Source organism: Equus asinus, chromosome 20 (assembly GCF_041296235.1).
Source record: "Equus asinus isolate D_3611 breed Donkey chromosome 20, EquAss-T2T_v2, whole genome shotgun sequence".
Classification (NCBI taxonomy): Eukaryota; Metazoa; Chordata; class Mammalia; order Perissodactyla; family Equidae; genus Equus; species Equus asinus.
Window position 1 is genome coordinate 74,777,993 of NC_091809.1, and position 25,729 is coordinate 74,803,721.

The 25,729-nt window shown below is 35.2% G+C and overlaps 1 protein-coding gene across 20 annotated transcripts in view; it reads left to right on the plus strand.

Annotated features, from left to right (window-relative positions):
• DLG2 (discs large MAGUK scaffold protein 2) overlaps positions 1-25,729 on the plus strand; it is a 1,809,506-nt gene that overhangs the window by 1,026,118 nt on the left and 757,659 nt on the right. The window lies entirely within an intron of this gene.

The window sequence follows — 25,729 nt, forward strand, 5'->3', positions numbered from 1 at the left end:
CTCATCCTCCCTACACCATCAGAACACACACACACACACACACACACACACACACACACACATAGCATACCAAAGAACGATGGGAGATCTTCTGTTATTAGACTATACGTTTAGTTTAACCCCCTGAGACAACTTGGAAAATTACCAGAGATGCAAGAGATGTCTTCCTGTTTGGACAGATGCTTTGGTATTGATGGGTTTTAAGGATTTATTTTAGTTTACACAATAGGATCTGTAGCCTCTTAGTAATTAATGACATGGCCATCCAAACTATACTTATGGTACTTCCCTCCCAGGCCCTGTTACTATTGGGATTCTGTATCTCTACAGGATAGATTGAATGTGTGTTTGTCAGCAAAGCTGTTTTTCTTTATAGGTGCCTAGTGCATGACACAGTGTTTGACCATTGCAGGATAGAAGAGTGTAACAATGAGTGGACCAATATGCAAAAAGTAGGATGTGAAATTAAACTTTTTTCTGATTCACAATTGTTTCTGGTTGAGAGTTGGGAGTTAGGAGTAGCTGGGTTCCAAATCTCTAGGATGGAATCAAATGAAGACATCTAAGAATACTAGCTATGAGAGGTATGCAAATCACAAATCTGTTTTTCAGTCAGTCTTAGCTGAAGGGGCTGAATGCTAAAGGAATATAACACAAAAGATTTAAAATATTTTAGGTCAATTTGAGAAACTGAGATTAGAAAGATTTTTTTTCATGATTATAATAATAGCAGTAAGAGATTGGTCAAGGAGGTAGCAACTCCAAGTAACAAATGAGACACTTTTGCTAGAAGAGAAGAAGAGAGTACTTCAACATTTAAGATAGTTTCCTTGGAATTGGCTACAGAGAGCAGGTACATGGGCTTTGTAGGGGGACAGTGTCAAGGTTCCAGTCACACTCTCAGCCAGCTTTCTCATTGTGTTGAGGCTTCCTCAGAGTGTAGAAGAGGAGACTGAAGAACTATGACTGTAGCTCAAGTTACTTTCAGGTAATACAGATCCTCTGGTCTTATGAGTAAAAGTAAATAAGCAATGAAAAGATACTTTTGAAGTATAGGCAAGGCAAAGGGATATTGTAAATATAAAATCATAATCTGGCATACAAATGTAATTCTGACATTTGATCCTCAGGGCACTTGTGGACTGTGAACTTTTTGAGACAGGAATAGGGTCTTTTATTTATCTTTTGCATGCCCCACCACACCTAGCAGAGGGCCTGCCATGTCTTAGATGTGGTTTTTTGTCAAAGATGCTTCAGGGGCTAGTCAACCAAGCAAAACGCTGATGGTAGCTAGCTATTTATTTTCATATGGGGGAGTATTTTTTTTCTGTATAACCAATTTCTTTGTTGAATTTTTTACACTTGGGGGTATAAAGGACAAATATGTCAAGGGGATTTATGCAAAATTTGAAATATTCATAGAATCTAAAAATAAAGTCATAGCATCACACCAGTTCAGAGTCTGTTAGACTCAAAACTGTAACACATAGAAATTTGTAAATAACTTTCATTTCCCATATTATGCATACTTCTCAATATTTAGATGTTTTCCATATTGAATGGATACCAAAATGTCACTCTTCTAAGAATACACTGGATTTTATATTGACAATGAAATATTAGGCTAAGAAGGGAACTCTTCAATTCTGGCATGGATTGAAAGTTACCATTAAAGTATTGTCAGGATTAAGAAGCTTTTAATGAGACTTTAATTATAGTTCTGGTAATTTTTCTTTTGATGCACATACTGGTGATGCTTAATCAAAGACGTAATTCTTCGGAAACTTTCCCATCTTATTCTTATGCAAAATGCTTTGCAAGGTAATGGAGGTTTGTAGGCAATGATGTTCATTAGGTTCATAGTTAACACAGCAAAATGACTTATTGGTTAAAAAAAAAGAAACCTAGCAAAGGTTAGAGCTTGAGAAAGTAAGCACTACACTCTCAAAAAGCTCACTTATTGATTTTCATGGTTACCTTTCTTATCTGCAGAAATGTATTATTCTAGATTCTAACAGTATTTAAAATGAAAGCGTCTATAGACATAAAAGAGTCTTAAGTCAGATGGAACTAAATACTTTGTATTAAGCCCATGTATGTTTTCAACCGTGGTGGGATTCTTAGATTAAAAAAAGGTAGAAAACATTCCAGGCTCTAATTGTGTGTGTGTTTGTGTGTGTTGTAGGAAAAAAAAAAGTGAGAAGGGAAAATGCAAATGGAAACATAGTTGAGAAAGAGATTAATAATCCAGAACCAGGAATAGAATTATTACAATAGTGTTTAACTTGAAGGACATTCCAGAAAAGTAGTAGTGATGTGCTTATTGATAACATTATGTTCTTTCCTTTTACTTTTTTCCCCCTTTTTATTTTTTGAGGAAGTTTAGCTCTGAGTGAACATCCACTGCCAATCCTCCTTTTGTTGCTGAGGAAGACTGGCCCTGAGCTAACATCTGCTGCCAATCCTCCTCTTTTTGCTGAGGAAGACTGGCCCTGAGCTAACATCTGTGCCCATCTTCCTCTACTTTATATGTGGGATGCCTGCCACAGCATGGCTTGATAAGCAGTGCATAGGTCTGCGCCCAGAACCGAACCGGCGAACCCCAGGCTGTGGAAGCAGAGCGCATGAACTTAACCACTACGCCACCAGGCCAGCCTTCTCCCACTTTTTAATATTATAGTTATGTTATTTAAACAACTCAAATTTTAAAATTCTATATTAGAGCTAGGATTTATAATGTTAAATTGATACTATCTATCCAGATCTATTAGATTTATTCTTTACATTTATTTAATTCATATTCAGTACCTAAAGTTAAAATACATCAATAGTAACAGACATAATTATTATGATCTTAAAGAGAAACTATATACTCACTGATATACGTGTACTAAGTTCTTACCTTGACAAGTGATTGCTTATATTATGTTGCTTAAAGCCACCTAACTTTTCTAAATCTCAGCTGGCTTGCATGTTCTGTGGCTGGTTTGGTATTTTTCAGCCTTAGAAGTTGATTGTTGCTTAGTCAACTTGGTTCCACTTAATCATGATGAATGAAATTATTATCTGGATATATTTGTTCTATTTAATCATGTTTCTATGAGTTCAGTTATCTGGATGATAAAATAGATGGACTATGCAATGTAGTCAGCTTCATATAAGAAATCTGAAGAAATTACAATTGTACTTATGAGACGGAGACAGCAATAATACCTGCATGGTAAGACAGTTGGAAAGATTAAATGAGTTAGTGCGTGCATGTGGTTAGAACAGTGCCTGTCGTATAGTAAGCATTCAGTACATATTGTTTTTCTGAAACTATTGAGTTTATTATTATTGCTCTCCTTTTTATCTGGGCAAGGCTGCCAATTCTCAAGTTGGGTTGAAAATCATGTTATCTGAACTAATAAAGATGTTATGAGGGTAATTTCAATCATATATTCAAAGTGATTTGGCTTCCTTGAAAGAAGAACTAGAAATGTAAGGTTTCATTATGGAAATATATTTTAATAAACCTATGAGTGTTTATGTGGTATGGCATAAAGTTAAAGGCAGTGTGTTAAGTGCAGAAAGCATGGTACTTAAAACAGGATGATTTGGGGTCCTCACTGATTTACTAACTGTGTAACTTTAGGCATATTACTTAAGCTTTCTGAGTTAGGCCTTAGTTTCTGTGTTTATAAAATAAAGATCACTTTGCAGTCCACAAACTTGTTATGAAGTTCCAGTAAAGACAGTACGTGAACATTTCAAGTACACTATCTGGCCCACAATAGAGGCTCTTGAAGTTATTCATAATTTTTTTTTTTGGTAAATTGAACTTGTCATAGCTTAGTATTTATTCTAATTGAAAGGAAACATAGGGGCCGGCCTGGTGGCGCAGCAGTTAAGTGCGCATGTTCCACTTTGGTGGCCCGGGATTCACATCCTGGGTGCAGACATGACACCACTTGTCAAGCCATGCTGTGGTAGGCATCCCACATATAAAGCAGAGGAAGATGGGCACAGATGTTAGTTCAGGGCCAGTCTTCCTCAGCAAAAAGAGGAGCATTGGCAGCAGATGTTACCTCAGGGCTAATCTTCCTTAAAAAAAAAAAAAAAAAGAAAGAAAGAAAGGAAATGTACTGCCAAGATTTTTTAATAAGTTATATATACTAGTGATGGCCTTACATATAACCATTTTCTTGTAGTTATATTTTTTCTATTGATCAGATTAAATTTAATATCTGATGTTTTATAAAATTTTTTAGTTTTAATTATAGATACTTTGGTTGCTTTATGTTCTATGTAGCATATTTTCCTTTAAAGTTATTGCAATTTAAAAAGCATATGTGTTTCCAGTTCTCCATTTACCTTCCCTTTCCCTCATCAAATTAAAGCTCCAGCCAGACCTTGTCTATACTTACATTATAGAGAACAACTTGGTTTAAGAACTTAGTAATTCGTAAAAGCTAATCAATTTGGGCAAAGTTTGGTCTTCTTGGTGTTAAAGTCAATTTAAATTCACTTGTGAAAGGTCCATTCATAATTTCCTAACTCTCTTTTTATTTGCAGATGTGAAATAGTACCCAGACAAATCTACCCTGGTGCTCTAAAGAGTCAGCTGAGCTTAAATATAATTACGGTGCCCTCCTTCGTGCCCTACACTACTCAAATTGATAATACTAATGTTCAATTTTACTGTCTACATTTTCAGAGATGTGTAATCATCATAGGTTGATCAAATGTCAGAAATAAAAATTAATTTCTAAAAGTGCAAGGAAGTTTCTGAGGTGTTGATAATTCACTTAATATTCAATGAACTCTGCTATGCAAAGGATGATAGAGCAATGCTTTTATAATTCTGAGGGAAATTTTTCTTAACTCAGAATTTCATAACGACCCAAAGTACCAATCAAGTATGAGAATAGATTAAAGATATTTCTAATGGTATAAGCACTTAGAAAGTTTGCATCACATACACTCTTGCATTGGAAGTTTCGTGAGATTGTACTCAATGAGGGAGCAAATCCAGAAAGAGGAAGCCACAGATGGAGGAAACCGTGGAGGCAACTCAGAAGAGCAAGGAAGAGGTAGTGGTGAGAAGTCTCAAAAGGACAGGTGTAGTAATGCCCTGGGGAGCAGTTTAGACACACACACACACACACAAAATCCAGAAGCTTCTGGAAGAAGCTTAGAGACACAGTGACTTTATAGAATAAATTATATAATCAAGAGTCTGTAAATAACTGAAAGTTTGATGCTAAAGGCAAATACAGTCATGCATCACTTAAGGATGGGGATGTGTTCTGAGAAATGCATTGTTAGGTGATTTTGTCTTTGTATGAACATCATAGAGTACTTACACAAACCTAGATGGTATAGCCTACTACATACCTAGGCTATATAGTAGTAATCTTATGGGACCACCGTCATATATGTGGTCTACTGTTGCCCAAAAAAGTTGTTATGTGATGCATGACCTTAGTGTAAGAGAAAGACAAAAGCAATTAGAAACTCTGGCTGGGGGCCTGAAAGCATTGCTCTATCATTCTTGCATAGTAGAGTATATTTTACAAGGCAACTACAAAGCAAACTATACAAGACAGTCGAATGTAAAACAAATTTTGATGCATTTTTAAATGCATATTTTGTGAGGGGAAAAACAAATGTTTTCCTTAACTGTGAGGAACATTCTGTCCTGAGTGATCTAAGGTCATGACATTGGATCTGTAAAGAAAAAATATATGTAATGCTAACATATTACGTGACTTAGCACTGAACAATTACTTACAGCATAATTGTAATACAAAAGCTATCTATTGATTTTCAGGTTGTAGAGATAAACTGTAACAAAATATAGAAGGCATTGTTATGGTTGCATGACAAAATATAACTATCAACAATCTTGAAAATATAGAAGTAAATAAAAGTTTAGCTGACAGAAGAGAGGATGTTGCAGGAAGAATAGTGGCTATTAGTGGCATCTTACAAAGCGTGGAGTTGATAAAGCCCATTGAAAAGCGATGAAGTAGGAAATAAATTTTTAAGAAATTATTACTGTTACAGAGATAACTGATAAAGGACTAAAATAGTGTTATAAATATCAAACATGTGAAGGGGAAATGGGGTAGGAGATAGTGTAAGTGACTTGAATCCTCATCATCTTTCAGATAAGGAAGTCAATAGATGTTAAAACTGATGAATAAAAATTAGAAGTATACTCATATTGTATAGTAGTTTGGAGATAACCTAGAAAAGAATTTAAAGCGGAAACAGTTTAAATTCCTAGAAGTATCAAGAGTTAAAGAAGAATGGGTTGGGGTGGAAAATTCTAACCTTTTCTAGACAGTTTGTGTGGAAATATAAATATATGTATTTGCATGTATTACTTTAAAAGCAATAAAAAATAAATGTAAAATAACTTCTAAATTAGCTAGAACAACATGCTGCTCTGACTTGATTGCTTATTACCTCCTATGTTTTACCTCTGCCACCGTTAGCTCCTTGGGGGTAAGCATTCAGTTTCTAGGGGTTACTCGTGGAGTCAAACACAAATGTTGCTCAATAAAAACAAATAAATACATTCTGATTGGTTGAGCTTCCATATCAACTTCTTTAACAGGAAACGCGAATTTCTGGGGGTATGTAGATCTGTTCATTGTTAATTCAACTAACGTTTACTGAACAACTGCTATTTTCAGGTCATGGTTGTGGGCTCTCCATGGACTCAAGGTGCAAAGTTCTTTCCATTTGATAAGTACACATATAAGGTTTATTATTTGATCAATATTTTTTGAGTGTCTTCTATGTGCCAGGCACTGGCTAGGCCTTGGAGATACAATGATTATTATGGCAGAGTCCTAGTTCTCTTAGACTTAAAACCTACTGCTTCCCTCACAAGGTGGCACATACCTTCTGTGTACTATCTGATTGACTGATTATGATGTGAAAGTCCTCCAAATATCTGTAGAAAGAAGGAACTTGTAGAATGTCCCAGTTCAGATACCATCAAAGAGTTCATGAACCCTGGAGAAGACTCCATTTTTCAGAAGAAGAGAAATAAATTTAATCCTGAAGAATGAGGAAAACTCCCCATGTCTGTTCATAGCACTGAGATAATATCCATTTGTGGCTGTGACCTATGGCAATGTAGAGGAATAGACACAAGAGTATACTTCTTTGATTTTTAAAACCCTCTTAAGAGAGATCAAATAATTTTTGTTGCTTTAGATGATTTAGGGATCTAAATGGGAGTTATGTTTTTATGAATTTGCACCAGTTTATGTGTGGGAGGGTGAATGTTACAGGAATGATTGGAGAAGGCATTGATCAGATGGTTTGTGGTAATTTTGGGGTCACAGGCAAACTGGGAGTTGTATCCATGAATAGTTTGTCTTTAAATATACGTGATTTTATATCCTGTTATCTCCCTTTCCAAGAGCATCCAAATATACATCTCAGTTCCTCCATCCAATCCCTGCACCTGGCACAATGGAAACAGATGGAAGACTCCAAAGTCTCAATTAAAGCTGCCTTTGAATGTATAATGAATTCCTGTTTTCAAGTTTTCTGAATTAGAAGCACTATGCCAGCACTCTGCCACCTTGTGGCTTCTGGAGTCATTGCAGCACATACAGAACTCAAAATCAGCACCCAGTTCCTTAAAACTCACTGAGGCTATGAGTATCAGGTTTTATGAGCAGACACTTTATTTAAAGGCATATAGTTATCCAGCGTTCATGAGAATACATATAGGACTTAGTTTTCAAAAATGCATTTGTAATTTAGAGACCATGTCATTGGCTGTGAATCTTTAGCCTGCCACAAAATAATTATTTCCAAATTGCAATATTCAGTATCATGGAATCTTATAACTCGAAAGGACGTCTGAGTTCATCCAATCATATATTAGAATCCGTTTTATTATCCTTCTAATGAGAGGGTCTGCAGTGTCAGCTTAAGCATCTATAGAACAGCTTGTTTAATTTTGCAAAGCTGACTGTCAACCACCTCTAAGAATATTTGTCCAGAGTTACAAATTCTGCCTGCATACAGCTCAAGTTTTTCCATATAACCACAAAAAAACATATAAAAAGATCTTATTTCAACTGCATTTTCAAAATCTATTAGGTCAGCACCAAATAAATGGGCACTTAATAAATAACAGCCCTATTCGGTTTTCCCATAGTCAATATTTTAAGATGCAGGCTCATAGATTATTAAAATTGTAAGGAAATTGTATGACCAATGACAAAATGATTTCAATAACTTATCTAATATTCTTCCAGTTTTACACGTTTACTTTTGTCCTTGTATGTATTTATTTTATTTATTGCAACTAAGAGTCATTGAGTACATCCTAAATGCTGGAGATGAAAAATTAAAAAGACACAGTAAGTGCTCTTAGATTTTTTTATCTATTGGGAAATGATTCATTTGAATGTAAAACTTTAAGTTGCTTGATGGAGCTGTGTGAAAAGTGTGGTAGGACCCCCAGTGAAAAGTATTGGGTTGCTAATGTATTCATTTTCTATGCTGTGTAATAAATTACTGCAAATTTAGTACCTTAAAACAATACAGCTTAATTTCCTCACAGTTTCTGTTGGTCAAGAGTCCAAGCACAGCCTAGCAGGAATCTTTGCTTTACAGTTTCATCAGAGGCTCAAGTGGGTAGAGATCCACTTCCAAGGTGTGTTGGAACCTCAGGTTGTTGTCAGGATTGATTGCTTTGTGGTTGTATGACTGAGGGCCCCAACATCTTATGGTTTTTGGGTTGGAGGCCACCTCAGGATTTAGAGACCACCTATAGTTCCCTGCCACATAGCCCTCTCCAGAGGCAGTTTATAACGTGGCTATTTGCTTCTTCGAGGCCAGCATGAGACTCTCTCTAAGACAAGGTCTTGTATAATGTAAGGTAATCGTGAGTGTATTAAGTGTCTTTGCCATTTAATATAACCTAATCAAGACAGTGACATCTTGACTCACTATCACATTCACTGCATTTTATTCATAGACACCAGTCACTACTGTTTCTGCCTGGACTCAAGGGGTATTAACAAAAACATGGACACCAGGACACTGGAATTATTGGGGGTCATCTTAGCTTGAGCTTGTTAGAGCTGAAGAAAATCTATCTGGAGAGTCAGGGAAGGCTTCTCAGGGGAAGTGGACATTGTGATGAGATATGATGTTTTCCGTGTAGATAAGAAATATGAAAACAAACTAAGCTGAGAGAAGAGTTCTGCTGACATGTGGGAGAGTGAAGGTAAATTGGACAGGTGGGTCAGGGTCATATCCCATAGGGCCTCATTTTGTGAATTAAGGAGTACACCAAAAGCAAAGGGGTAATGAGTGAGTACCAGGCAGGAAGTACCACTGTCAGAGGTCCATGGTATAAATGCTATTCTGGCAGCCAAATGGAGGACAGATGGGAGGAGGATAAGAGAAGAAACAAGGAAAGAAATGAGATGCTATAGTCCTAGTATCATATGGCAGACAACTCAGGCAGTAGAGTAGCATCTGGATACGAGAAATATTTGGAGGTGCAATCACAGTACGTGGTATCAATAGTATAGGGTTACTGGTAAGAGAGAGGTTATAGATATATTTATGTGTATATTTAAAGCCAGTAGACTTCTTTCAGGTGAAATATGACTTTTAATTTTTAATGGTGTCATAACTGAAGGGCAGTGATGTTTCTGTAAATGTGCTAAATCCCTTCCATAAAGCCAGATGATCTTAAAAACAAGTGGCTATGATAAAACAAAACCTGAGGGATGAATTCTCTCACTTATAGCCAGATACAGGGCCTACAGTACTAACCAAACACTTTATCATTTAGTGACCTGTTTGAGAGAAGCCTATTGATTACTTTCACTTCAGTCCAATTTTAAAATGAAGGTATATCCTTGGGTCATTTTTTCATCAGCAATAAGTAAAGATTATGTTCTAGCACAGGATTAGGGAGGCAGCTGGAAAAGTATTCCCATCAGCAGAGACTGGCCTGATACCTATTTGATCATCTCTAAGAGGAGTTTAATGCGAACTGTCTGGTGGTTTTCCCTATATCTCTAAGCACTGAGAAAGGATTAGTTTAAGAGGAGAGAACTGGCTCCCTTATAGACACCTATACAATGAGAAAGAGCTAGATTACAGAGGGTCAAGCGCATTTCTGGCCAACCCTGGTGGTCTAAAGGTTAAAATTCAACACTCTCACTGCCGTGGCCCTGGTTCATTTCCTGGTCAGGGAACCAAACCACCCATTTGTTGACTGTCATACTATAGCGGTTGAGTGTTGCTGTGATACTGAAAGCTATACCTCTGGTATTTCAAACGCCAGCAGGGTCACCCATGGTGGACAGGTTTCTGTGGAGCTTCCAGATTAGGAAGAAGGACCTGGCCACCCACCTTCTGAAAAAATTGGCTCTGAAAACCCTATGAATAACAGTTGAGCATTGTTTGATTTGGCACTGGAAGGTGAGAGAATGGCGCAAAGACCAGGCAGGGTTCTGTTCTGCTGTACACAGTGTCTCTAGCAGATAGAATCAACTTAACGGCACTGACCGAAAAATTTGTTTCTAGCAGAAGAGCTGATTTGTAGAAGCCTGTGTGTCCGAAAAATTCGTTTCTAGCAGAAGAGCTGATTTGTAGAAGCCTGTGTGCTCTACTCCATATAAGAACTGCTTCTAAACATGTTAGAGTATTTCTTGAATTTTGTCTGCCCAACATTCATTTTTCTTTTCTGAATTGCACTCTATTTTCTTCTGGGGAATCACCCCTCTCCCACTGATGGCAATTTTGATGTGACTGTAAATCAATTTACATGCCCCCATCCTCCAGAAGCTGAAGGAATCCCAGAGGCCAAAGCCTTCCCTTTCTTCCAGGTGCTTCCCTCTCACAGCAGGCAGATAGGCAATCTAAATTCTGTTGGAATTTAATCATTCCAGCAACAACTGCCTTTTCCATGTCTGATTCTTTTATTCTATGAGCTTTCCCACGTCCTTCCAATAAATTCTATTACTGATTAATTTTGTCAGAGTTGGTTGTTCATAACCAAAGAAAATGGTACACTGATTTATTAGCATTTTAGAAGGGAAGAGGAAAATCATGTTTATTGAGCTTCTATCAGCTGTCAGGTTCTTTCTTAGATATTTTACATAATATCTTATTTTGTCATCACTAAATTGTCATGAAGTATAGACTTATCTTCTTAATATTAGTGGGTTGGATCACATTAATGGATTTTCTAATATTAAACCCAGTTTGCGTTTCTGGAATAAAGTCAACTTGGTCATGATGAATTTATATATTAAAATGCAGACATAAGTATACAGCTAGGTTCATATGGCAAGATTTTGATAAGAGTTTTTGCATCTATGATGACAGTGAGAGTGCATAATTTTAGTATCTATTAGTCTCCAAATTGAGTTGATGAGTGGTCCTCTTTTTCTTATACTTTGGAAGAGTTCTTCTAAGTTTGAAGTTTTCCACCTCTTGATTGATAGGACTTATCTTCAAAACTGTCTGAACCTGCTGTTTTCCGCATAAGAATATTTTTAAATTTTTTATTCACTATCCTTAATAATTATATGATTATGCAAGCTTTATACTTCTTTTTGAGCCAAGTTTAACTACTTAGGATTTTCAAGAAATTTATCTATTTCTTTCAGATTTTCAAATTTATTGGGGAAAACCTTTTCTACTAGTAATGTCCTATTATCCCTTCAACCTTTCTGCTGCATCTATAGTTGTCTCCCTTTTCATTGCTTATCTTGTTTGTTTGTACATTTTCCAATGCTTACTTTTATAACTTTCAGGGACACCATTAACATTGTATTATCCTGTGTGAATCAGATTCCTTGGATCACAATCCCAGGGTGGATCATTTATATAAAGTATAACACAAACGTGGCCCCTGAAGTTGTGTAAAGTGATGTTCTGGGCTTCTTTTTCCTTTTCTTTTTTTTGTTTTGAGAGATCTTTCCAGAATTTTGCCAATTTTATTTGTTTTGAAACTAAATTTGGCTTTGTTTATCCTTCTTATTATTTTTGTTATCTATTTTCACTAAGTTGTTCTCTTTTTTACTATCTGTTTCCTAAATTTACATTGGATTTCTTTTTATTTCTAAATTCCTAATTTGAATATTTTACTTAGCGGTTTTCAGATTTTTTTCTTTACTAATATAAAATTTAAGGCTCTAAATTTGCCTTTTTCCATCATTTTAGCATCATTCCACACATCTTGGGATGTAGTATTGTTGTTGTTTAGTTGTCTTCTTTACCTCCTAAAGTTATTTAGAAATGTGCTTTTTGAATTTCCAAATATATGCGTTTTCAAATCTATTTCTTTTATTCTTGATTTCTAGTTATTTCATAATCAACAACATTGTTTTTATAGGGCAGATTCTTTGACATTTGTTGATACTTGATTTATGGCCCACTATGGGGTAAATTTTTGTAAATGTTCCATGTGTACTTGAAGAGAACGTACATGTGGTGTTTTACATATGTCAATTAGATCAAGATTATTAATTATGCTGCTCAAAGCTTTACTCTGTTACTTCTTGTATCTCAGATCTTGCCTTTTGGATTACTTCTAGTCTTCCTTGACCATCTATTTTCAAATGTTGAGTAAGGGACTGCTGGTCATAAAATCTCTGCTTTGTTTGTCCAAAAATGTTTTCTTTTTATCCTCTTTCCTAACATATATTTGCATGGCACAAAATTCTAGTAATTTTTTTGGTGCCCTTTTTAAAAAAAAAAAGCAAAAACTTTTTCAGGCCTATTGGGTTTCCGCAGCCCCATTCATTTCTTTTTTAAAGATTGGCACCTGAGCTAACAATTGTTGCCAATCTTCTTTTTTTTTTTTTCCTTCTTCTTCTCCCCAAAGCCCCTCACTACATAGCTGTATATTCTAGTTGTGAGTGCCTCTGGTTGTCCTGTGTGAGATGTCTCATAAGCATGGCTTGATCCGAACCAGTGAAACCCTGTGCAGCTGAAGCACAGTGCTCAAACTTAACCAGCTGGCTGCCAGGCCAGTCCCTTTTCTGTGCCCTTTGAAGATATAGTTCCACTCTCTTATGGCTTCCATTTTACTCCCTATTAAGTTGTGTTATTTTTTAGATAACCTATCTTTTCTCTCTAGCTGATTTTAAGACCTACCCTGTATCTTTGGTATTCTTTACTATGATGAGTCCAGATTTGGTTTCTTTTAATAAATCCTGTAAGGGTTTAGCATACTATTTAAATCAGTGGACTTGTATATTTCAATTCTGAAAAATTCACAGCCAGCCCATTTTGGAATAATGCCTCTTTCCTTCTTCTCCTTTATTGGAACTCTCATTAGAAGTGTCCTGGCAAGATGCTTTGAATGGTCATACAGGTTCTGCTCTGTACAGAGTGCACAGGTGAGAGAGTAAGTAAGGCCTCAGTGTCAGCCCCTGTTCTCCTTGCCACCTTGTGTGCCTGAGGGTCTGGGTCTGTTCAACACTGCTGCTTCCTTTTTGATTCTGTCAAAGGCGTTTCATTGGCTACTGTGGTTCTATATATTGGACCATTTTGTTCTGTCCTCCACTTTTCTTAACTTCTTTATCTCACTTCTCATCCTTTTATCCTCTATGCAGTCGTCTAGGGAAATTTCTTGAGATTTATTTTCCATTTCCTAATTCTCTATCCAGCTAAGTGTAATCTACTGTTTATTCTTTAAAGATTTACTTTAAATGGCTATTTTTTCTTCATTTTTGGAAATTTTATTTGGTTCGTTTGGATCTGCTTGCTATTTTTAGTAGTCAATTATTAACTTACACCTTTGACTTTCTCTTTTATGTCTTTGACATATTAAAACATAGTTATTGTATATTATTTATCCTGTAGTTTAAAATGTTTGGCAGTATTTTACTCTGTTGTTTTCTTGTGCTGACTCTCCATCATGATGACTTATTTTCCTGAAAATTTTATGATTGGTTTTATTGTTTTCTTTAATTTTGAGTTCATGTTCTTTGGAGATTTATCTGTGGGAGTTCTTTGAGACCTCAGTTGAAGGTGATTTCCTAAAGAATGAATATGTACTTTTTTCTTCCAGACACCTGGGGACTACTTTAAATTGTACTCTTAAGTTGGTGCTTTTTTGGACCACACAGGTAGTGTGAATTTGATCCCTAAATCTGAAAAAAGGGTAAGGTTGTGATTACAGATTCTCAGGGGAAGATTTTTGCCCCCTTCCATTGACTGTCAAAGCCAAGATTGGTTAACATCCTCATCATCTTTTTTGTGGGTATATTAGTTTTCTAGTGCTGCTATAACAAAATACCACACACTGGGTGGTGTAAATAACAGAAATTTATTTTCTCATGGTTCTGGAGGCTGGAATCCAAGATGAAAGAGTCAGCAAATTTGGTTTCTGGTGAATGCTTTCTTCCTGGCATATAGGTGGCTGCTTTCTTGTTCTGCCCTCACAGCGCCTTTCCTTGATGTAAGTGCATGGAGAGAGAGCTGGCCCTCTGGTGTCTCCTCTTATAAAGACACTGATCTTATCAGATCCAGGCTCCACCCTTATGACCTCATTTTACCTTAATTACTTCCTTAATAGGCCATTTCCAAATATAGCTATACTGGAAGTTATGGATTCTTATATGATGAATTTTGAGGGAACACAAACATTTAATCCATAACAGTTGGATAGATATTTTCGTAATAGACCCTTTCCTTGAAGATATGAGGATTTGGGCTCCCAGTTTTATACAAGGATCTTTGTTCTGACTCCTCACCTTGTTTGAGCCCTAGGTGAATTCATTAAAAGTAACTATTTAGGTAATTGGGAATGACAAATGTCCCCAGGGAAACTAATGGCTTCCATACTTAGTTCTAGCTCTGGATTCATTTTTGGCCTCTGAGAATTTTCTGTAGTTTTTTTTCAGATTAGTTATACGTTTAATATATAAATTTCATCCTATATTTTGAAACTTTTTATCATAAAAGTTTTCAGATTTTTGTCATGCACAAAAGTAGATAAAACAGTAGAGAAGATATAACAAGCTCCTGTATACTTATCCCTTAGATGCAACAATCATCAACATTTTGTCAAACTTAATATAGTATTTTAAAGGCTATAATATCATACAATTCCAACTGACAATACCATTTCCTGTAACTCTATAAACAAAGGTATTTTCTACATAATTACTTAGCAAGTTATCAATGATTCTTTAATATCATCCAATGCTTGCTCTATATTCAATTGTCCCTTATTGTTTCAAAAATGTCAGTTTATAGTTGGTTCATTCAAAGCTGGATCCAAACAAGGTACACGTCTTGCCTTTTGATTTTTTGTTTGTTTGTTTTTTTACTTTTAAATTTCCTTTAAGCTAGAATGGTACCCTTCTTTCTTTTTTTTTAAGTTCCAAAGACTCATTAAAAATTATCAGGTGTCTTATAGAATTGCTTCCTTATGGTATATAAAATGTCTCTATCTTTATATTTCCTATGAACTAGAAAATAGATATAAAGGCTGGATTACATTTGGATGCAGTTTCTTCAGCATGGATATTTCATAGGTAGCACTCTGTGCTTTATATTGCATTGAATCAGAAGGCACGTTTGTCTGGTAATCATAAGTTTAGTGATGTTGAGATTGACCAGTGGTGCAGGTTTTTTGTCAGTCTGACCCTCCCGCTGTGAACGTCCTCATTAACCTTTTCACCTGATGTTTTTACTGTCTACTGATGGTTGTTACCTCTTCAGTTTTTTTCAACAAAGGTTGCCAGTTGGGGACTTTCTGATTGTATCATTTTCTCTACATTTATTAGATGGAAATTTTATGGAAAGAATTTTTCCTCACAAACTACAGTTATTAGGTGTTTCTGAACTTCAGTTTGTCCAGAAGAGAGAGGATAAATGTTTAATTCTTTCTTTTTAATTACCAATGACCATAGCAAATGTTTGCTACCCTGGTGCCTCCAGTGGTGACCAAGGAGATTTATTTGGTTTAGGTTTGTGTCTTTTATAATAGAATGCTTCACGTTGGTTTTTATAAAGAGAGGGAATATAAATAGAAAATAAATAACCAAGAATACTGACTAAATCATTGCATAGTATTTCTTGGGTTGATGAAAAGTTGTTAGACATGCCATTTTCTAGGATATAAGTGAACACCTTCAAATTGACACAAAAACAGTTCTTAATTTGATGAACATTCAAAATTAAATTTCCTAGTCCTTTCACTCCTATATCCTTAGTGTTGCCATTCCTGTTTATCCTATAAGGTCAATATGATCCTACATTTCAATAATGATTTTCCTAAAATTTTTTTTCTAATATTTTATCCTCCCTACCCTCCCTGCCTTTAGCCATAGAATTTGGGTTGAGATAAATAGCAAGCCTATTCTTAATCTCCTCTACTTAGGGAAGGATTAATATGGGTAATAAAACAGCCAAATACTGTTTTATTTTTTAAGTCATGCTAATAAGAATTAAAAAGAGAGAGAGAGAGAATTAAAGCTTATAGAAGTGAAATTTCTTAGCCTCCAAAGAAAAGATTGATGGGACTTTAAGCAAACTTGGAATTAATACTTAGTGGAAACATTCATTAATATGATTATTTCTCTTCCTGACCTTATATTTCATCAATATCTTATTATGTGTAGAAAATGAAGACATCAACATAGTACAGAAAGCTTATTTAAAAGGCAAATGGGTCAAGTTTGTATGAAATAGCAATTATGAAAATCACAAACAAGTCACTAAACAACATTTAATTAATTAGGTTATGCCCAAAGAAAGGCTCTGAATTAATGTGTTTAACAACCAAGAGGGGCACATTTTGGTCACACCATGTATAATAATCTATAATAAATACAAGTAATCTAATAGAAAGGTGAATATATTATATAAATGAAAAATCAGGGGCAGAGATTTCATTTTAGGTTGCAAGGATCTGGCCTCAATAATTGTTAATATTAAAATATGGGTAGCTAAATCCATAATTAAAAAAAAAATTACTCCACTAGTTCTTCCAAAGGCAACCTGTAGTTTAATATTGAACAGGATGAAGTCATGTGACAAAAATTTTAATATTCGATCTATAGACAGAAAGATATGTACATAAAAGAACTCTAATTTTAGTAGTTTATTTAAAAAGCCTCCTTGTATATTTACATAGGCGAAAGATGTAAAAATTAAATGCAAAGCACTTATTGTAAGATGAGATTAACACAATGTTTCATGTTATCAGACCAAGCAGCATTATCACTTGATAAGGTCTTTTTTTTTCACTATTCTTTCTTTCTTTCTTTTTTTGGTGAGGAAGATTGGCCCTGAGCTAACATCTGTGCCAGTCTTCCTCTATTTTATGTATGTGGGATGCCGCCACAGCATAGCTTGATGGGCGGTGTATAGGTCTGTGCCCAGGATCCAAACCTGTGAACCCTTGGCTGCCGAAGCAGAGTGCACAAATTTAACTCCTATGCCACCGGGCTGGCCCCCTTGATAAATTTTATATATGCTGTGTTCAAGGAACCAATTGGTGAATAAAAGCATTTTGATAATTATAGTAGTTATTCACTCATTCATTCATTCAACAAACATACGTCAAATATCATCTGCCAGATATAGTTCCAAGTGCTAAGAAGAAAAGAGTAGTAAGACAAAGACCCTTCATTTAAGGAGCTCACAGTCTCTTTGGAGAATTATGCACAGCAAAACTTAACAATAGTTCCCTATGAAAAGTTTTATAATGGAAATATGGAAGATGTGCTGTGAGTGACTTGAAAAGAATGGGGATTCTCTTATCTGGCTGAGCTGGAAAGAGCTTTTCCAAGGAGGTAACTTTAGATTTGGGTGTCAAAGGTTGAATACTAGTCCAGCAATTGGAAAAATGGAGAATAGCAATTTAAAATTAGAGAATCAAGCTCATTTGTAAAGACAGGAAATTATAAAACAGCATATAAAACACATAGTTCAATGTGATTGGAGTAGAGGGTGTGTGAGAGACAATGGCAGGAGAGGAGACTCTGTGCAATGTTAGGTGAAGATGGGGAAGACTGGATGCCATGAGAAAAAGCTTGGACTTGTAAACTCCACTGTTTAGTTGTTCAGCAAAAGTTTTGATGTAGTTTTATGTAGTTACCACTTCTGCAACTTATGCAGGATAAGATGAAAGTGGGGAGAGATTGTAAGCAGAAAGATGAGTTTGGAGGGTATTGTCAGAGTTGATGCAATATGAAGCAAGTGTAGTGGTAGTAAGAATGCCCCAAAAGGTAGCAATTTCAGAAGTCCTTTAGAACATAGAATCAATTAGACTCAAGGAGCAGTTGAGCATCATGGGTTATAGAATGAATAACCAAGAATTATTCTGAAGTGGCTAAATTGGGTAGATTACAATGGCATTGAATCAAGGAGAATAGTTGGAGAAATAGATTTTAAGGAAAAGTTCCCTGAGCTTGGTTTTGGGCACGTTGAAGTTTAGGGAGTCAAAGAATAACCAGACAGGACTATGAGGGGTGGAGACCTAGAGATATCTTCTTCCCCATAAAGCAGATAGCTTTAGAAAGAAGCATCAAACTATCCATTTGGGATTTGACTCATGTTGCTGGACTTTCATTAAAACAAAGGATTATTTTTCTGCCTATGAAAAAAAACAGCAGGCAAACTAATAAATATGGAACAAATGTTTTCATCTAAATTATCAAGAAGCTCAAAAGACCTTTTGGTGTAAATTTTCCCAATGTACATGTGAGAAGATTATCATCTTGTGTTTCCATGTTAGATCCATATTGTGAGATTAGGCCCAGGGTTACCTATGATCTTGATTGATAGAGATTTAATGGAAAGTATCTGAATTTTGTTCAAACTTTAGTGAAAGAAGGTTGTTGTAAGGAATTTTGTGGATTTATGAATTTTGAGGACTTTTTAAAAATCAACAACCGCTAGAAAACAAAAGTTAGAAGTTAGTTTTTTTAATCTATTAGTGTGATAATTTAACAAGTGATAGAAATTCACTTTGAGGCCTCCGTTGCTTCAATCTGTCTCTCTCTCTCTCTCTTTCTGTATTTCCTTCAGCTATTTTTCTAAAGTATCCACCCAAGTGGAATCTGTACTTATTAGCTAAGGTCATTGTTCAAATATGCCAGTAACTCTGTGGTTTCATCTTTGCTATATTTTTGAGTAGTCAGTAAGATTTCTGATTATTTAGTGAAAAGCCAAAGTGTCTCTCTCAATAACCGTTTTATAAATGAATGTGAATGCCTTAGTGCTATCAAGAGTAGTGAATCAGAAACTTAGTGGGAAACTAGTAAGCTAAATCCTGTAGATAAATGACAGTAATAGCACGAGTCATTCCGCATTAAGTTTTCCTTTAGTTAAGCCAATGGAAGCTGAGCACAGAAAAGGCTTTTTTACATGGTAATAAGGAATAGATTCCCAAGATGCACCGCTAACAGAACTTGATTTGTGCGTTTGTGACTTTTTAGAGAAACATGTATTTATAACACTATAAAACAGAATAGCCTTAAATCAAAAGCATAAAGTGTGGTTTGCTTAGTAGCATCTGGAAAGAATCAGTGCTGTTGCCTATAATGTTTCTAAGCAACCACAAATTGGAGCAATGCAAGGATAGTTCATGGGAAGTTAAAGCTATAATTTTTAGATTTCCACAATTTTGGATCTGCACTAAGGCAAAAACACTGAAAGCTAATTTACACATTCTGTCTTTATTTATTAAATACAAATTTCATGTTATGTCAAATCATCACAGCTTTTTATAAGCAAATGGGCCTTTTCAGGAAGTCCAATTTAAGCCTTTCTTTGTTATGTATAATTAGAATCTGTGTATGTAGTCCAGAATAATTATTTTGTGAAATATAAAGCAACACTGAAATCTTGGTATTATTATTATAAAGCGATGAATTTACTAACATAATTCAGATACTTTCTGCACTTTTATGATTCTAATTGGATTGAATCCAATCATTATCAAACAATCCTTCAGTGTACCTTTTTACAATATGAATCTAAATGTAAATCATTAATTTTCCCCTTTTTGCTATGTCTCCCTTTGCATTTTGTTGGATGAATTTAATAATAAATACACTTTACACAAATTATCTCTTAAAATCCTTGAAGGTAAGTCTCAAAGATCTGCCATCTAACAAGAACACAGGAAAATATAGAGTTTCTTACATCATTTTAAAATAAAGCCATTTTGGAATACTATGATTTCTCAAAAGGACTTCATTTGTTTTCCATGAAGTAGGATTTCCTTTTTTTTTCTTTTTGAGGAAGATTAGCTCTGAGCTAACATCTGTCATCAATGCTGAGGAAGACCAGCCCTGAGCCAACATTGGTGCCCATCTTCCTTCATTTTATGTGGGATGCTTGCCACAACATGGTTTGCCAAGTGGTGCATTGTAGGTCCACAGCCGGGATCCAAGCCAGCAAACCCAGGACCGCCTAAGCGGAATGTGAGAACTTAACCGCTGTGCCACCGGGCCAGCCCCTAGGATTTCTTTTAATGATGTAAAATAAGAGACTAGCTGAGAGGAAATGAAATAAATCTTCCTCATATACCATACAGGAGAGATTCTTTTTTCATATAAATTTAGAGTACATTTACAAAAATTTTCCATATAATAATAGAGAATTTTAATAGAGACTATTAGAACTTTTATATTAGATAACCAGTTGAGCTCACCGTAACAAATATAGGAATATTGTTTATTTATTTATTTTTTTTTGGAAGGGAGTGTTGGCAGAATAAATAAAAAATTGTTAATTGATCTTATTCAGTGGCATATCAATTTTCATCAGAATAAGCAAGGTTTCTTGCTGGTATAAAAGATTTTGTATGGTGCATGCATACATGGTTTTTCTTGTCTACAAATAATAAAATAGTGCCATATTATAAATGCAACATGATGTTTCTCTTTTTAGTGACACAAACCAAGGGCTGAAAGAGAGCAATAGAAATTAATTAGTCCCACCTCACTAAACTCCTTGGATCTAAAGCCATGGACTTTGATAGCTTCAGACATAGTGGGCAAATGGACTTGTAAAACAGCCAGAATGGAAAGAGTGAAGATTGACTGAGTATGCAATGGGCACATTTCCCCGTCAGCTAGCCTTCCATAAATTCGACCCTTACCTATTCTTTCCCCACACCTGCCCACAAACGTATGATTAAAGCAGCCGTCATTAGCACTTACTAGCTATGTCAGAGTCCAATAGTTTGCTTTCAGTTTTGGTTCCTTCATTCTGGCTCAGGAGACTACTGCCTGTAATTTCATTTCACCAATAATTCCTTGAACACCTACGATGCACCTACAATGTAGAGACCTAATAGGTGGTTAAGATTCCGACACTGCTTTCCAGAAACTGATCCTCTTGTGGAGGAGGATGGATACATATGTTATTAATGCTAATAGAAAAGAATCCTGCCGTCTGTTTATCATAGTGGTACAAAGGAGAAGGAGTTTTTTTTCTAGGACTCTACTGTGTGCCACACACTGTGGTAGACACTTTACCTTCATTATCACACTTAATTCTCCCAACAATCCTATGTGGATAAAGAATTTCAAAATCATGTAATTAGCCACTAGTGTGCGAGAACTTAGACTCGAGTCTGCCTGTCTGTCTGACTCCAAACTTCCTACTTTTACCTTTCTGTTTCTTTTACTTCCAGTCAAGGGAAACTGGAAATGTTCCTCTGAGAGAGTGGATTATAAAGGTGCAATTGCATAGCTTATTTTTCCTCTTTTAAATGAATAACACTTCAAGTTTTCATAGGGATTCTAAGTACTTAATAAAGTTGAAAAGATACATTTCCACCATATGTCACTCTTAGGTAGGTGAGAGGCAGCTCAGATCTGTGAAACTTAAATATTAGAGTCTGTGAATGGATTGTGTATATCAAGCAGCAACATGCATTAGAGGAAGTGCATTCTTGCCAGGAAAAAGGAGTTTCCTTTTCCCTGCAAGAGTATATGTTCTTTTCTTGAGGGGAGGAGGCAAAACCCCTCTGTCTGCAGCATTATCCTAGTTATTTATATTGCCCATTTGAAATTTTGTTTATGGTGTTTTAGTGAAAGCATGGATTCAAAAACTGGTCCTATCTTTCACCAGTTGAGGGGCCTAGAGCAAGTTGGATGGATTCTCTGAATTCCAGTTCCCTCATAAGTAACGTGAGGGGATAAAGTTTTCCTCATATGCTGTTGTGCAGATCAAATGTGCCTGCATATACCTGGCACATGATAAACCCTCCATACATGATCCATTTCCTTTCCTATATCCTCAGACTGTTAAAAGTGTCTTGCCCTGAGCTTTCTCAGTGTAGGGCTGTACACAGCTGTTCTATCCAACATTCTTATATGATGTTGTACAATTTGGGAAAGGCATGTTTCTAATGCTTCAAGCATGTCTGTTGTATGAAACTCTTTGTTACTACCTTGGCTAAATGCCTGATTGATAAAGAGCCAGTTTGTTTCAGGAGCCAGCTTACGATAGAATGGTTAAAGTAAATGAAGCTGTTCTTTGTGTGTATGGTTTTTATTCCCCTGAAGAAAGATGATGTATGACTTTAGACAAGTTACTTAGCCTCTCTAAGCCTTGGTCTCCTTATCTGAAAAATAGAATTATGATATCTGCCTCACAATGTTGTCATGAGACCTAATAAATGAGATGTTTTATACGCATGAGAAATATCAACTTTTTCTTTTCTTCCCTATCTTGTGGAGGTCATTGACAATTTGTAGAAACTGGTACTTCTTATGAAAGACACAATAGTACAGTGGCTTAAACAATGAATCGGAAAGCTATCAAATCTAAGTTTCAACCTAATTCTCTTGCATGATGGCTGGGATAATGTCTCTGGAACCCTTTTTTTTTCATTTCTAAGTTAGAATAACAGTACCTAAACTTGCATATTTGAATATGTTGCTAAGCTTATCTGAGTTTATCTATAAAACATCTGCCATATTATAGGATAGAAATGTAAATTTGAGAGGATCAAGTTGGAGATTTTAAATGACTCTCTGGGGTATCGGGAGTGATAAATGATTTAATGACAATAAAAAGCCATCATAATGTGGAAAAAGGTATCCATATGTAGAGACAATTCACGTCAATTTCAATGAACAATGTTTGAGTACTTAGTGGTTATGAGGCACTATACTGGACTCTGGAAATAGAAAAAATTGGTAAGACATGAGTTCTAGATATTATTCATAAGTGTATATTTTCTCTGTCTTTCACTTATTGAACACTTACTGTGTTTCAAGTACATGTACATGAAATAAAAATAGTACTAAATATTTATTGAATGCCTGTTATTAACCTTCATTATGAAACTCTATACTAAGCTTTTCATGGATTATTTCATTTAATCTCACATCACTCCTAATGAGGTATATCTTGTTTTCACATTTAATAGATGAGAAAAGAGGGTCTTAAAAGGTAAAAACTTGTCTAGGGTTATACTGCAACTAATAAACAGAATCAGAATTTAAATCCTGAATTACTAATCTCTACCTTTGACAGGCATGTTAACACCAAATTCATGATTCTCCTTTTTGAATTATACAATCTTCCCTGAATGAATAATTTGCCTTAAGTAGAATTCATGTTATTTGTTTGATATAGTGGAAAGTTTTGACTTCATGCTCTTTTTAGTGACCATTTATCTTGGAACCTCACTCAAGTCCTTGTTTTGGAAGAATGTTTACACAGAAAGCCATGAAGAGTAAACAAACATGGAATGCATTGATATTATTAGTAATTGTAAGATGATGAGAAAATTAGAAGAAGGCAAGAAAGGAAGTTGTGGCATGCTGAACAAAAGGCTCATACAAGGTATTTTGGAAAGTCAGATTGAGCAGATTATTGCAATGTGTATTACCTGAACTGAATATAATTGATCAAACCTTTAATCTTGCTGAAAATAAGATCTGACAGGGGTGACATTGGGCACTTTTACAATTTAGGATTGTTTTCAAAGTTACCAGCTTTATAGGCTGTGACAATACAATAAAAGTACAAAACAGCATTGAAGAACTTGGATAAAGAAAGTAAATTACCTGTCAATGTTTGAGATCTTGTCTTTTCTATTTGCATTAACCAAGAAAAGTAGATACAGGCTAAGTATAAATAAGAGATGTGTGCATCTACTACTGGCTCTAATCAAAGCTTTCTAGAGTAGTGATAAATGCGCAATTGCAGAATAGGTAACACATAGCCACAGAGACTTTGAACAATCATTCTATGCTTAGAATGGGCTTTAGCAATCTGCAGTTCATGGGCTAAATCTCGTCTACTGCTGGCTTTTATAAATAAAGTTTTACTGAAACACAGTCATGCCATTCATTTAAGTATTATCTATGCCTGCTGTCATGCTACAATGGCACCATTGAGTAGTTGCTACAGAGACTCTATAGCTTTCAAAGCCTGGAATATTTACCATCTGGCCCTTTACAGAAAAATTTTGCTGACGCCTGACTTAGAAGGTTATCTAAATTATGGAGTTTTCAGGTGAAGTAGATAGATTAGTATAAAAAACCACTCACAAAGCATACTATGTCCTTTTAAAATAAAAGCTTGATTTTTTTTAAGTAGTTGTCATAAAACTCCTTTTTATGAATCCATTAATTTGGAGAAAGTGATTATTTCACCAAGTTTTCCTGGAATTGTCCTTGCATGTCTTATGAAAGAAAAAGTTTTAAATATAATCACTCTTTCAACAAGTGTCTGTGAGTAGATTTTGAGTACTAGTACTGAACTGGGTGCTAGACATACAAGTTGAGTTAAATGTAACCCATGTCCTTAAAGAATTCACGGTTTATGGAGACTTTATACTGTATCTTTTTATTTAAATTCCATTTCTTGGAGATATCATATAGCTGGATCTTGCTTTATTATCCAATCCATCAATCTCTGCCTTTTAATTGAAGAGTTTAGACTATTTACATTTGATGTAATTATTAATATACTGTAGCTTAAATCTGCTATCTTGCTATTTGCTTTCTATTTTTACTCTCTGTTCTTTGCTCTCTTTTTCCTGCTTTTTTTTGGATTGATTTTGATTATGAGGTGAGTCAGTATTGTCTTCTTTATGTTCATTCTGCTGGGAGTTTGTTGAACTTCTTAGATCTGTGGATTTATAATTATTAAATTTGGAAAATTATTGGTCACTATTTCTTCAAATAGTTTTTCTTTCCTCATTTTCTGGGACTCCATTTGCACTTATGTTAGAGCGCTTGATATCACTCAACATATGATTGATGCTCTGTTCATTTTTTTTCAGTCTTTTTAAATCTCTGTGTTTCATTTTGAATAGTCTCCTTCACTATTTCTTTGAGTTTACTGGTTGTCTTCTTCTGTAGCATCTTAATCTGTGGTTACTCCTATTCAGTGTGTTTTCGCTTTAGGTATCTATTTTTTTGTCTTTATATATTCCATTTCTTTTCTTATTCTCCTGATCCTGTTCATGTTTTTCTCTGCATTCTTAAGTATATGGAGGACATTTTTTGTATTAGCTTTTCAAACATTCTTATCTGCTAATTCCATCATCTCTATAATTTCTGGCTCTGAATCTGTTAAATTTTTTATCCTGATTATGAGTCATATTTTCGTGCTTCTTTACTTGCCTGGTAATTATTATTTTTTTTGTGGATGCTAGACATTTTGTACTTAATATTGTTGGTTGCTGGGGTAGCTATATTCCTTTAGAGTATGAGACTTTCTCTGGCACACTGTTAAGTTACATGGA